Source organism: Nycticebus coucang, chromosome 13 (assembly GCF_027406575.1).
Source record: "Nycticebus coucang isolate mNycCou1 chromosome 13, mNycCou1.pri, whole genome shotgun sequence".
Lineage (NCBI taxonomy): Eukaryota > Metazoa > Chordata > Mammalia > Primates > Lorisidae > Nycticebus > Nycticebus coucang.
Window position 1 is genome coordinate 34,565,593 of NC_069792.1, and position 13,760 is coordinate 34,579,352.

The 13,760-nt window shown below is 37.4% G+C and overlaps 2 pseudogenes; both read right to left on the bottom strand.

Annotated features, from left to right (window-relative positions):
- The window catches only part of LOC128563329 (ATP synthase subunit O, mitochondrial-like), a 73,894-nt pseudogene extending 73,704 nt beyond the window's left edge, over positions 1–190 (bottom strand).
- Positions 191–2,045: 1,855 nt separating this feature from the next.
- LOC128563330 (myelin P2 protein-like) overlaps positions 2,046–13,760 on the bottom strand; it is a 47,031-nt pseudogene continuing 35,316 nt past the window's right edge.

The window sequence follows — 13,760 nt, forward strand, 5'->3', positions numbered from 1 at the left end:
ATGTGGTCAATTACAATAAAGACTGAAGTCAGGGTTGGAAAAGAATATAGCCGGCCTTCATAGATGGTTCTCAGCCAGAGTGTTAGCCAGCATTGACAGCAGTGAATTTGTCAGCAGCCAATTTTCTACTTACCTCCATTTCCAGCAGTTCTGGGGGAATTGCCGAGGCAGCAGTCTTGAAAAGAAGCATCCTTGTTTAGAAATGGCACATTGTATTTTAAACACACTGACTGATGTTCAACCTGGCCACCACTGTAGCTTGACTTTGCAAAACTCTAAGCCTATGTATTGATGCAAAAGATGGCCAGTACAATAAGCAGCCAGTTCTGTCATCTCTTTGTCCTTGCCATGTGGGAAGAAAGAGAAAAGAAATGTCACATTCTGTGGATAAATATGAAAATGATTATAGTTAGAGTTATTAGATGTCAGGTAAAAAAAAATAAATTTCTTTTGCCAATATGTGAGTCACAGCCTACGTGCTGAGTAATATAAATAATCAATTTCAACGGGACAAAGTCCAGCCTCAGAGAGTGAGGAAAGGAGTGACTGGGCTGTGATGAGAGAGTGTCTAACGTCCCTTTGACCTCTAGCCATGACCCTTTTTTAAGAGACTGTTTATAAAATCTAACACATTTATGACTTTTATAATTGTATCTTGTGGAAGTTGAGTCTTCTAAACTTGAAATTCTAGAGTTATCTTTGACAATGTGGCTCTGCGGCCTTTCAGCTGCAATTATTTAGCCTCTCTATCTCAGTTTCCTCGTATGTGAACACATTACTACGTGCAAAGCCTGCAGTCCATAGTAAGCACCTAAACCGTGTTAGCTTGAGGGTTCATACATTATCAGTTTCTGGGATACACTTATATCCACAGCAATATCATTTTGAAGTTGTGATTAAAGGAAAGATTCTCAAAGTGGTTAACCAAGTTAAAGATGAAAGCATTCCCCCTCCCCCCGCCACTCCTCAGGGCTTTCTGCAAAGGTTTAAGTTTTAAAAGTCTTGGTATACTTCTGTGTTTTGAGATGCAGAAGGTTTGCTCACTAAGACTCAAGTTGAGAATTGTCTGTTTCTTGGTGTCTTCCAAAACATGAAAGTCATGTTTCAAATACTTATTTCAATCCATTCTTTTTGACCCCCGTGGGAGGAAAGAACTTTCCATTATTGAAGAATTGTCTTCAACATTAACACAACTATTCATTAAAAAAAGCCTCAGATCAACACAGAATGTTATCTTTGACCATCTTCCAGAACTTAGAAAGTTGTTGCATTATACAATTCTCATTCCAAAGCGTATTCAGTTGTTCTATACCCTGAAAAGACCCACAGAATTCTAGGGAGAAGATAAGGCTAGAAGTAAGAGTGATTTGAAGTTAAAATTAAATAAGTTATTTTATTTAGAATTTTGGAAAAGTTAAATGAGAATTCTATGCAGGGTTGTTATGTGGGATGTAGAATTCTATGTAATAACACTGGCATAATCAAGATGGAAGTTTGTTTTGCTCTCACATTCAGGCCAAACCATGGTGCTCAGAACTTTGTTCTATCTGTCTGGAATTCCCTCTGTCCTCCTTCTCCCACATAGAAGTCCCCTTCTGCAAAGTCAGCAGACACCACAGGTCCTTTCATCTCCCTGCTCTTTCATCCCTAGGATATTGCCCTCATCCCTATCATACAAAATGGTTTGTCACCAAGTCCATGTCCAGAAGAGCAGGAATGGCATAAAATGGGAAGGAAAAGAATGCCCTTCGTTTAATGGGGACACCCCCTTTAGGTAACCTGAGCTACTCTCACTACATCCATTGCCTGGAATTCTCAAAGTGGTTAAGAAATCACACAGGGCCACCACACAGGAGACAAACGTGTTTAGTGTTGGTAGCTGTATGCCCAACTGAAAGCCAGTATCATCAGCAGGAGAGAAAAGGGAAGACTCAGTAGGGGATAGGATGCTAGATGGCAGCTTCATACAAATCTGATACCTGTCCTGTTTTATAAAGATCCTAGGCCTGCAGATACATGAGCATTTTGAATTAGATAGATTAAAGCTAATCCAGATGTTTGGTGAAATTTTCATCTGAGAAACTGCCTAATCTGTGCCCAAATCCCCGCAACTGCAAAGTGGGGTCAAGAACATCAGCTTGAGAGCATTTGTTGGCTTGAGGAATCTTAAATCAGAGGTTAAAAATCACAGAAACATTTTTAAAGGACAACTCAGTATTATTCTAAAAAAAGTTAACTTTTTGTCATGGATCATTGCCAGTCATTAAAAAGTGAATGTTTTATTCTTCCACAAATATATCCCTTAGAGAGGTGGGTAGTTTTAAGTCAGATTTCAGATTCAAGAGGTCTATTTATTTCTTGAGCTCAGGAGATGCCTCTCAGGCTAAAATTGTCCCTGTTGTATCATGGTTTGTTTGTTTGTTTATTTATTGAGACAGAGTGTCACTTTGTCACCCTCAATAGAGTGCCTTGGTGCCATAGCTCACAGCAACCTCAAAGCCCTGGGCTGAAGTGATCCACTTGCCTCATCCTCTAGAGTAGCTACAGGCACCTACTACAATGCCCCACTAGTTTTAGAAATAGGATTTCACTCTCATTCAGTCTGGTCTTGAACTCCTGAGCTCAAGCAATCCACCTACCTCACCCTCCAGAGTGTTAGGATTACAGGCCACTGTGCATAGTCTGTATCATAGTGTATATGTGGTAGGTAAAAGAGATTTTGCTATAAAAGTTCGGATGGTTTTGAAAAATGGTAATGAAAATGGAGCTAGAAAATCTTAAAGCCTTGACATTAGAACTAAACAAATAAACGACATGGAAATGTTCCTTCACTTATTTAAGATGTACTTATTGATCACCTACTGTGTTCTAGACTAGAAACTCAATGTGTAAGAATAATAAAGAGAGGAAAAGTTCCAGTCCTTAGAATTTTGCGTGCTGTTGGGGGAGCCAGGCAATAAACAAGCAAATAAAACACGCAATGACATAGGGGTAAATGATAGAAAATAAATAAATAGTATATTCTGATAGCAAATACAGGGCATCTGCTTTAGATAATGTGGTTGGGCAAGGCCTCTCTGAATGGGTGACATTTAAGTAGAGACCAGAGAGAGAAGCAAAAGACACCAGACACAGAAAGAGAAGGCAGACAGAATTCCAGACAGAGAGAACACAGCTCTGGAGCAGAAGACTGTGGGCATATTCAGCGTAAGTAGCAAAGTTAATAATAAGGATGTATTTATTTGAAGAACAATTTGAAAAATCTGATGTATTTATTTGAAGGACAATTTGAAAAGTCTGATGATTTAGAACTATTATTTATACTTCCTCCTATTTGCTGTAGCTTCCATTACTTTTTATTAGTTAAATAATAGACATTAAGAATAAAACAATACAGAACTCTACAGTTTGATGGCCAAGAGAGAATATACGCATATATATGTACAACCAGAAGCCCCTGGAATAAAGTCTATCAGATATGGACAGAACTATTTACTGAAATGTAAAAAACAAAAAATACTAGGACCTGATTAGGCTTAAGTGTATTTGGGAAATCCTGGACGTGGCCAGTTTTTAAGTGCGTGCTCCTAGCATAGAGCCCACTTTAACTCTGTAGACACGCTGTCGCTCCTACATTTAGCGGGAGACGTGTTTACTTTATTATTGGAACAGGTGTCTGTTCCTAGTTTTGCTGGATGTAAAGCAGATTTGTTTTCTCCATCTCAAGCACTGGGCTCTTTTCCAACTTGAATCCCCAAGGATTCATGTAAGTCTATGTCTGGAAATCCCATCCCGCAGAGCATATTTCTGTGGCGTCAGCCCTTCGGTGCTTTCAATGCAGCCCCTTACAGAACAGACGCTTAAGACAAGGTATGGAATCCTCACCACCCCTTTTGTGGGCTGACCCGATTCTCAAATATTGAGGAAAGCGTTTTGAAAATTATGTCAAGAGGGTTTGCACTCTCAGACTGACTCAGTAACTTCCCAAATTGCCAAATCACCTTTGACCCTGAAACTCCTGAAAGGAAAGCCTGTAGAGATTTGGTGATGACATACTTTTTTTTTTCTTTTTTCAAAGATGTTCTAACCCTTTTGTGCTCTTTAATGATAATCTGCCAAAGCCTTGTATACAGATTGGAATAGACTGCCTGGACTCAGAGTCTACAGCCCACAGGTAAGCATTTGATGTTTTCGTGTGGGCTGTGTAAACTCCCTGCCTGGTGGAACGCGTAATGTCAGAACAGGAAGATCAGTGACTGACGAGGCCTGGCCATAGTCTTGACAGAGAAATTCTTCTCAGCGAAATTTACTTGTCTTTTCCTAAGGAGGAAATCCCAAGAAATAAAACTGAAAGTTTCCTGTCACTGAAAGATAATAGATAAGCTTTGGAGAAAATTGGACAAATGCAGAAATCTATACAAAGCAAATGTAATGTTTGCCTAAAAGGAGATACCGCATATCGTTGTATCATGTCTGATTGACAGATGTGAAACATGTGTCCTAGGTGCCAAAGATTTCCTAGAGGACTTAGGGCTGGTCCCCCAGGAGGTTCCTGCAGATATGCTTGTGACGATCACTTGCAAGGCAAAGCACTTCGCCAAGCACAGCTTGTTTATTTCTCTCCCTTGCTCTTGACTATATTTAGCTTCTAATCAGAACAACACTGAGTATTTTAAGAAAATCTGATAGATTTGTTTATATGTTCCTATCATCAGGGGATGGAGTCTTAGATAAAGTGACCTCAAATTACATAATTAATTTTCCACCAACTTTTTCCATAGACTTCCAAATCTTTTTTATGTTCTAGATTTATTCACTTCCCCTGTCATTTTATTCTCACATTTTCTGTCTAATCACCATGGCACAGTAGCAGAAGGAGCACTAAACTAGGGGTCAGAAAACTAGTTGTATGTGATTTGGGGCATGTTGCTTCACTTCCGTCAGCTGTTATAGCTGAAGCTATAAAATGAGAATTGTAACACATGCCTACCTCTCAAGAAATTGAGGAGCATGAAGTGGATATGATTATGAAAGCATTTAGTAAATCGTAAAGGGTCAACCAGCTTTTGGTTCTAATTTATTTGTCTTATTTTGGCTTGAGTAAAAGGGTTGATTCTGGATTGTGGAAATCTTGGATGACAGTAGAAATTTAGAAATGAAAATACCAAAAAGGATCATTGTCCCAAACTTCTCTAATTGTTGGTGGGACAAGATACATCTTTAGGAGAATAGCTTATATATTTTGGATGTACGTATCACCTAATTTTGTTAAATTGCAGATTCTGATTTTGTAGCTTTGGATGGAGGCTGAGTTTCTACATTTTTGAAAGCTCCCAGGCAATGTCCATACTGCTGATCCATAGACTTCAAATTGAGTTACAATGGATGAAGGACATTGGGATAAGACGAAGAGGTAATAAAAGTGAAGCTAGTGATGAAGGTTGAGCCTTCCTGTCTAGTGACCCTTCATTTTAAAACCATACTGGTATTGATAAGAGTAACTCAGTAAGAAATCTTCCTACTAATATGGGACCTGGACGCAGTTTGTTGTTCTTAACTGAGCACCTTTCTTGAGTAGTAAATTTAGTTCAAGAGATATACAGAGGAAATTGTGGCCTAAATCAGAATATGCCACCCCACCCATGATTTGTATACATGGTAGGAAACCAGAGAAATTCAGTTTGGAAAAGAAGCAGTCTGTGTTCTGCCAACTGGGGAGTGATCCAACGATGATAAAATCATTAGCTTCTGTGACCTCAGCTATATTTAAAGGATATTCTCTGGGGACCTCTAGTATAATATGTTTTGATTGGACATTGTGAACTTACATTCTTATCATTCACATTTAGAACCAAATGACTTCCTTCTAGCATTTTCACAGTGATTTGGTAGCCTGCCATGATATTCTGCATTGTTCAGAATAATTTTCCATGTTATTTGGTCCATTTCCCTGATTTATGGCTGTTTGTAAAACTTGGCTCTCAAATGGGGTAGAGAAATCAAACAGAAAATAACTTTATAATGAAGTAATCCAAACAAAGAGCTGATGGTGAAATTCTTCAAATCCTGTTGTAATTCTAGAGAGGTGTAAGCTTATGATATATAGCTCTTGGTGACTCAATTCTAATGTGCAACTTTTATGCATTTTTTTTTGAGATACAGTGGTGCCTTGGATATTTATAAAGTAACTCCTGAAATTGTGGTGTTGCAACATGTAACAAAGCCACACAGGCATAAATTTTGTTGAGGCACCATTCTCTAAGATTTGCTGCTTACCAAATCACTACACTTGGGTGACCAGAATCTTGATTAAAATGACCTACTGAGGAACATATAGTGAAATAGCTAATTACAACAATAACTGATGGGATTCTTTGGCTCAATGTTTTATATTAAAATATGAAAATCAGAAAAGAACTTACTTTTGGTGAATGAATCTTAAGTACATAATAAGAACTCTATCCTAATTCTATTTTTGTTTGCTACAGAGTATCAAAAATCATTAGTATGAAGATTATAAAAACACAGAAATAATAGTTTGGTACAAGCATTAATCTCCTGTGTCCTTTAAAATGAATACTTTAGTTTTTCTTTTTCTTTTTTTTAAGAGACAGAGTCTCACTTTGTCACCCTTGGTAGAGTGCCATGGAGTCAAAGATTACAGCAACCTCCAGCTCTTGGGCTTAGGCATTTCTCTTGCCTCAGCCTTCCGAGTAGCTGGGACTACAGGCACCCTCCACAACTCCTGGCTATTTTTTGTTGCAGTTTGGCCGAGGCTGGGTTCAAACCTGCCACCCTCAGTATATGGGGCCAGTGCCCTACCCACTAAGCCACAGGCACCGCCCTAAAGGGAATTCTTGAGGCTCGTGGTAGAGTGTGGTAGAAGAGATGGTCTGTGCAATGGTGCAGTATATATCCAAGTCAGTAGTTGTTGCTGGTGCCCAAACCTGACTCATGTTCAATGTCAGCCTTTATTACCCTGGAATGATTCCTTCCATGTATAGGGTTTCTTTTTAACAGTTGTAGCAAATTCTTAGTCTCTGAATTTGTAATTGCTCAAAAGTCAAGTCCTGAGCCGTCACCAGGTATATCCCTGTAGTTCTGGTTTCCCTATTCTTAACTGCACTGAACTTAAAGGGGTGCTGTCTGCCACCAAACTTCAAGGAGGAATGTCTGCCAACAATTGTTTGCTGGGTATGGCCATGTGCTGATGATTTTGCTACCATGCTGACTTGGACCATAGTCAAAAGAGCAACTTCCAAATTGTTTACAAGTGAAATAGGCCATTTTCACTCTGCTGTAAGTAAGTTTCTGCCTGGACTTCCCTATGAAGTGCCACTTTCATTTCAAGAGAAAAGGATTGATTTTGACCTGGTCCTTTTTACTAAAAAATTTATCATCTGGAGTTATTAAACATTTTCATGATGTGTGTGTAATAAACAAATTTGATAACAAATATCTTCTTTATAAAAATAAAACTAGTTTTGTGATATAAAAATAATATACATTTGGGGAAAAATTTAGAATATGGAAAATTATTCTTAAGTCTCCATAAAATTTCATCACTCAGAGACAATCATGGTTAACATTTGGTTTTTGAACATTCTCTAAGGATATTGCTTGTTTCATATTCTTGTGAGAGTTATTAACTCTCTCATGGTGTTGTTCCCTCATCTGTAAAATGGGAATAACAGTAGTACCTATCACCTAGGATTGTTTTGAGATTTAGATGAGTTAAAACATGTAACTTAGTTCCTGACAATAGTTAATAAAGATTTATTAATATTTTAATCACTACATGTATGTATTTACAACTAGTAGGTATATTATTTCCAAAACTGAAATGAAACTATACATGTTACTTTGTAACTTTTCTTCACTCAATAATACATTGAGGTCATATTTCCATGTCAATAAATATAGACCTGCATCATTACTTAAAATTATGGCTTAATATTCTATTATACAAATGCAGTCACTTTTTAAAATTATATTTTGTTTTGTTCTGTTTTTCCTACCTGGCATATATTTGCACATTTTCCTAAACCAAGTTCCTCAAAGAGGAATAGCAGGTCAAGCAATACAAAATCTTTGGGTATAAGTGTTTTTAATACCTCAGCTTAAGGAATTAACTATATAATGCAATTTACTAGTTATTTCATAGGCAAATGAGAAAAACTTGGTATTTGGCTGTATGTGCAAGTGGGGACTAGGTCTGAGGAATTTTATTTGATTCAAATTCTATTCAAGAACCACTAACTAGATGTGTAACCTTGAACAAGTTCTTTTTTGGGGGGGGAGACAGAGTCTCACTTTCTTGCCCCTGGTAGAGTGCCATGGCATCATAGTTCACAGCAACCTCAAACTCTTGGGCTTAAGCAATTCTCTTGCCTCAGCCTCCTGAGTAGTTGGGACTACAAGCGCCCACCACCATGCCAGGCTATTTTTAAAGACAGGTTCTCACTCTTGCTCAGGTTCGTCTCAAACTCATGAACTCAGGCAATCCACCCTCCTCAACCTCCCAGAGTGCTAGGATTACAGGGATGAGCCACCGTGCTCAGCCCCTTGAACAAGTTATTTATCACTCTGTGTGTCTACTGTCCAATCTATAAAATGAGAATTTTTTAAAAAGTCCTAATTTCTAGGGTATAGTGAAAATTAAATAGAATTAGGCAAACAATACGTTAAGAATAGTCCCTAGCTCATCATAAAGCTCAATAAATATTATTTAACTTTTTTTACATAGGCAAAGTGAAATAGAAAAAAGAGTAATTGTCGGGCGGCGCCTGTGGCTCAAGGAGTAGGGCGCCGGTCCCATATGCCAGAGGTGGTGGGTTCAAACCCAGCCCCGGCCCAAAAAAAAAAAAAAAAAAAAAAAAAAGCGTAATTGTCTACTTAAATTGAATTTCATGTAACTTAGAAGTCATATAAATTTTCACAACTTTCCCTCAAAGAACTATAAAATATTTTTTAAAACCATTTTAAATTATATTTTTCTCTTTGTCTGTCATGTCACATATGCTGATATAGCATCACTGAAGGGAGGAAATTCTTTGATTTTCTGAGCAATAGAAGACCAGATTATCTGAGTTTACCAACCTCAAGAGCTGCTACTTCTCAGAGTGTTGTAGATTCTGTTAAGTTATTTGCACTTAATTGCTTTAAATCCTAAGGCACTAACACAAAGAAAGCTTTCCTTTGCTCTATCCAATGTTCTCTTAGACAAGAAGAAAATAATAAAATTATCCATCACCTATTGTGATCCTTCAATGTCACATAACTCCAAAATTCATTCTGAGACATACATTGTTAAGTGAGTTGCTGTGCAAACAGCACAGAGAATGCTACACAGACCTAGAAAGGAAAGCCTACTGGACTGTATGGTAGAGCCCATTGCTCCAATACAGCATGTTACTGTACTGAATACTGTAGGCACCTGTAATACAATGGTAAATATTTGTGTATCTAAAAATATCCAAATGTAGTAAAGGTACAATAAAATATGGAATAGGGCAGCGCCTGTGGCTCAGTGAGTGGGGCGCTGGCCCCATATACCGAGGGTGGCGGGTTCAGGCCCAGCCCCGGCCAAACTGCAACAAAAAAATAGCCGGGTGCTGTGGCGGGCGCCTGTAGTCCCAGCTGCTCGGGAGGCTGAGGCAAGAGAATCGCTTAAGCCCAGGAGCTGGAGGTTGCTGTGAGCTGTGTGATGCCACGGCACTCTACCAAGGGCCATAAAGTGAGACTCTGTCTCTACAAAAAAAAAAAAAAAAAAAAATATGGAATAAAAGAATTGTGTAGGTCAGCTTAAGGTACCATCCTATATGTGGTCAGTTGTTAATCCAAATGTTGTTATTAAGAGGTTCAGGACTGTATTTTTAAAACAATGAAAAGTACTAGCTCATTCAATATTCCTCCATAAAGTGATTTATTTCATTTTCAGAACTTACTCTATAAAAAGGTGAACTGTTACCCAGGAATGTAGTTAAGGGAAGGTGCATGGGGAGGTTTTAATTAAATTCATTTTAAAAATGTAAAATATATTTTTATATTTGATTCAGTTTTCTTTAGACTCAGTTCATGTATTTCAATGGTCATGTGGACTATTAAAAAGAAAAAGTATAATTTGACTGTTCTACTCATGTGTCTTTTCAGACCAGTGTAATTTGATAAAAACAGGTAAGACCCATGTTGAATGTTATAAGGGTTTCTATTTTACAAAAAAAAATGTCAGATGACTTTTAACACAGGAAGATTTTCTCATGTACCTTGTATAATCCAGACCTTTCTGAACATGTTTGGTCAGGATTGGCTAGACTGCCAGCTTAGCAGGTAAGAGACAATTATGAGCATTAAGTCCCCAGCTCTTCTTAATCTGGCTGGAAGGGCCAGATGGCATATAGGGCATGGCTGAACTGCTGTGCTGTCCCAGTTGCAATCCTAAGGGAAATGTTTAGTGAAGTAGAAATGCCAGTGATATGACCTCTGAAGAGTCTTCCTTTGCCTTTAGATAGAATTCTTTTTTTTTGCAGTTTTTGGCCGGGGCTGGGTTTTGAACCTACCACCTCTGGCATATGGAGCTGGCACCTTACTCCTTTGAGCCATAGGCACTGCCTAGATAAAATTCTTAATGAAGGAGAGTGGATGACAGCACAGAACCGCTCCACACCTGTGCTCAAGATCATATCCAGCGCTTTCCTTAAGTCTGTCCTCAAAGAGTAACATCAAATTCATTCCCTTTTTACTTCCTGTTCGCAGTTAACCTCCTTCAACTTCTTTCTGTTTTCCATCCTCATCTGTTCCCCCTGCTCCCTCCACTTAATGCCAGAGCCTTTTTTCATTTATTCTTTTTCTCCATAAGTATTTGTTCAACAAATGTCTCTGCCCATTGAGTATAGGCTGTGATTTGCCAGTCAGGGTACTTGTTTAAGATAGTGTCTAAAATGTTGTTAACAATTACTGTGTAGAAATAATGTAGGTATTTTACCTATGTTCATTGGGATAGAGAAAACAGGGTGAGGGTATTATTTGGTGTTCTAGTGGCTTTGAACCATAATTTTACTTTCTGGAGTATATTTCTCACAGCCCTAATTTAATATTTGATATTGCCTCTTTCTACTTTTTCCATGGAGGAGAATGTCTCATCAGGATAGTTATAAGTTCCTTTCTATTCACCTGAGAGTAATTTCAATGTCTACCTGGGAGTTACTTCAAATACCTTCTCTCCATTTCTCACCTACTGCCATGTTGATGACCAAATTGTTTTGACTGAAAGCAGGCAAAGGTGCTTTAAGTTAGATATTTGCTGACTGTAGAATAATCTGACTAAAACTGATCTCCCATATCTACCAACCGAATCTGCAAAATGGATATATATCAGCAGGAAGACTGTGTGGATCTCTGATGGATCCCATAGGAGTTCTGGATTCAAGGAACTATAAAGACAGTTCCCCCAAATGCACAACTGAAAGGAATTTCCTTCTGTCCTTTTCTGACTATTCCTGTTCTCAGTTAACCTCCTTCAACTTGTTTCTGTTTTCCATCCTCATCTGTTCCCCCCAGCTCCCTCCACTTAATGCCAGGGCCTTTTTTCATTTATTCTTTTGTGTCCTCCCTACCCAAATGTTTTGCACTCACATTAACACTTCAAAAATCCAAAGCCACCCTGAATTCTACACAACTATAGAGCATGTGGTTGCAAATGGTCTCAGAGCTGCACTAATCTACCCTCCTTATTCAAGCAACACAAATGTTAATTAAGTGTACTACTAATGCATGGGCTCACTCATCTGTCTTTCATGATTTTTAAACAAGAAAATCCCTGGCTTTCCTGTGGAATCATTGTAGGTATAATCTCAGGGTCATGCATGTGACTTACAGAGAAACAGAGAAGCAGACAGATTTCCTGTTTACAGGTTAACATTCCAGACCTAACCATGTCAAAAGGAAAGAAGGGCAAGTTAGAAGTGACAACATATCATAATGGCATTTCATTGTTCTTTGTGGCCTGTGAAATTCCAAGAAAAAAATTTACTTTGACTAACCTTTGGGAAAGTTATCTTTAGGTTTGTTTTCCAACTCAGGTTGCATGGGGCCTCTGTATGCAGGATCTAGTGGCCAGAATTGATATAATACAATAGTGCTCATTTATGCATTCATTTATTTGAAAAACATTTACAAAGCCTCTTCTATAAATCAAACGTTGTGGGCTGGAAATTTTTTAAATTTAGAAATTTAAAATTTCTTCAACCAAGCTCTCATTCTAGAGTTGCAGATCTTAATAAACTGTTATATTGTTGTGTCAGCATAGAAAAGGAAGTTATTAAATGCACCTCCTTCCAGCCCAGTCAGAGACGTCAGCATGGAATTTTTGTCTCTTGAAGGATGATGAAGAATTTATTGAATGGGGGTAAGGGTTGGAGTGTGAAGGGAAAAATATAAAGTACATATTTCTGCCCACGTGGAACTTCAAGAAGTGTTGAAAGCAGGCCACTATTAAATAGAGAAGTTCATGAATATAATAAAATTATTTCAATATTAAATATCCAACTATATTAGATATAACAATATAAAATACATAATACATGTACCAGATAGGTTTTAATAAAAGTCGAAATTAAAGCTGGATTTAAGGGCAAATTAAATGCCAAATTACATTGGGAAATAAAAGTCTACTGATAATTTATTTTGGAAACTCCGAAACTGAACTCTATCACCAATTTATGCTACATGATTTTATGTATTTCATGCAATTTATATATATTAACGATACATTAATAATATGAAAAAATATAATTATAGAAGATCAAGAATTATAGTACTATAATGCCAAATGCCAAGTTGTGCAAAAAATTCCTGTGTTTAAGTCTCACAAGGGAATGATAGATGATTTTCTTAAGGTATCTGATACAGCTTTGTCACAGGTGTAGTTTTTAAAACCCTTTCACTGTAGAAGCATCAGTTCTCTGATGCTCCTGGGATATTCTTTCTGTACTATCAGGCCAGTTAAAACTCTTGCACAACAGTTAGCAAAGGGTATGATTAAATACATACTGCCAAAATTCCAACCTAGACATGTGGGACCTGAAAACTTTGCATTCTATAACTGTTTTTCTTCTTAATCGACAACAAAATGTTTGAACTGCTATTTTGAAAATTCAATTTTATCTTACATTTTTTTTTTGTAATTTAACTTTACTTTCTGAATTCTACTGAAAGATGATTGACACTTTATAAAGGTTTAGTATTATTTTATAACTTTGTTTTTCCTGATCATCCACATTTTGCTATTTTTAAACCTTCACTTTTCCATATGCTTTTTTATGAATAATGGTCAATTGTGTAGCCTCCTGTGGAAATAACAAAGATAAGAGGTAAACAGTTGCTTCCTTAGCAAAGGACTTGATTATATCTCAATTGCTTTTAAGATAGTGTTTTTATTATCTACTTTTATTTAATTTCACATTGAGAACCCTTAGTACTCCTGACTTTTATGACCTTTTACTCTATTTTAATTGATAGCAGCACAATAATGGACTACATTAAATTTTTAACTTTGGCACAGAGGTTCTTAAACTGGCCACATGCTAGAGTCATCGTGGAGTTAAAAGGAAAAAAAAATAGGGTTAAAGAGAGTAATTGGGAGGTCATTTGGCTGAAACAGCTCTAGTGTTCTGGGTTCCTAAGCAAACCAAAGCACAACTCAGTATAAACAATAAAATAAAACTTAACCAATCAGAACTGCCAACTAACCTAGAACTTGA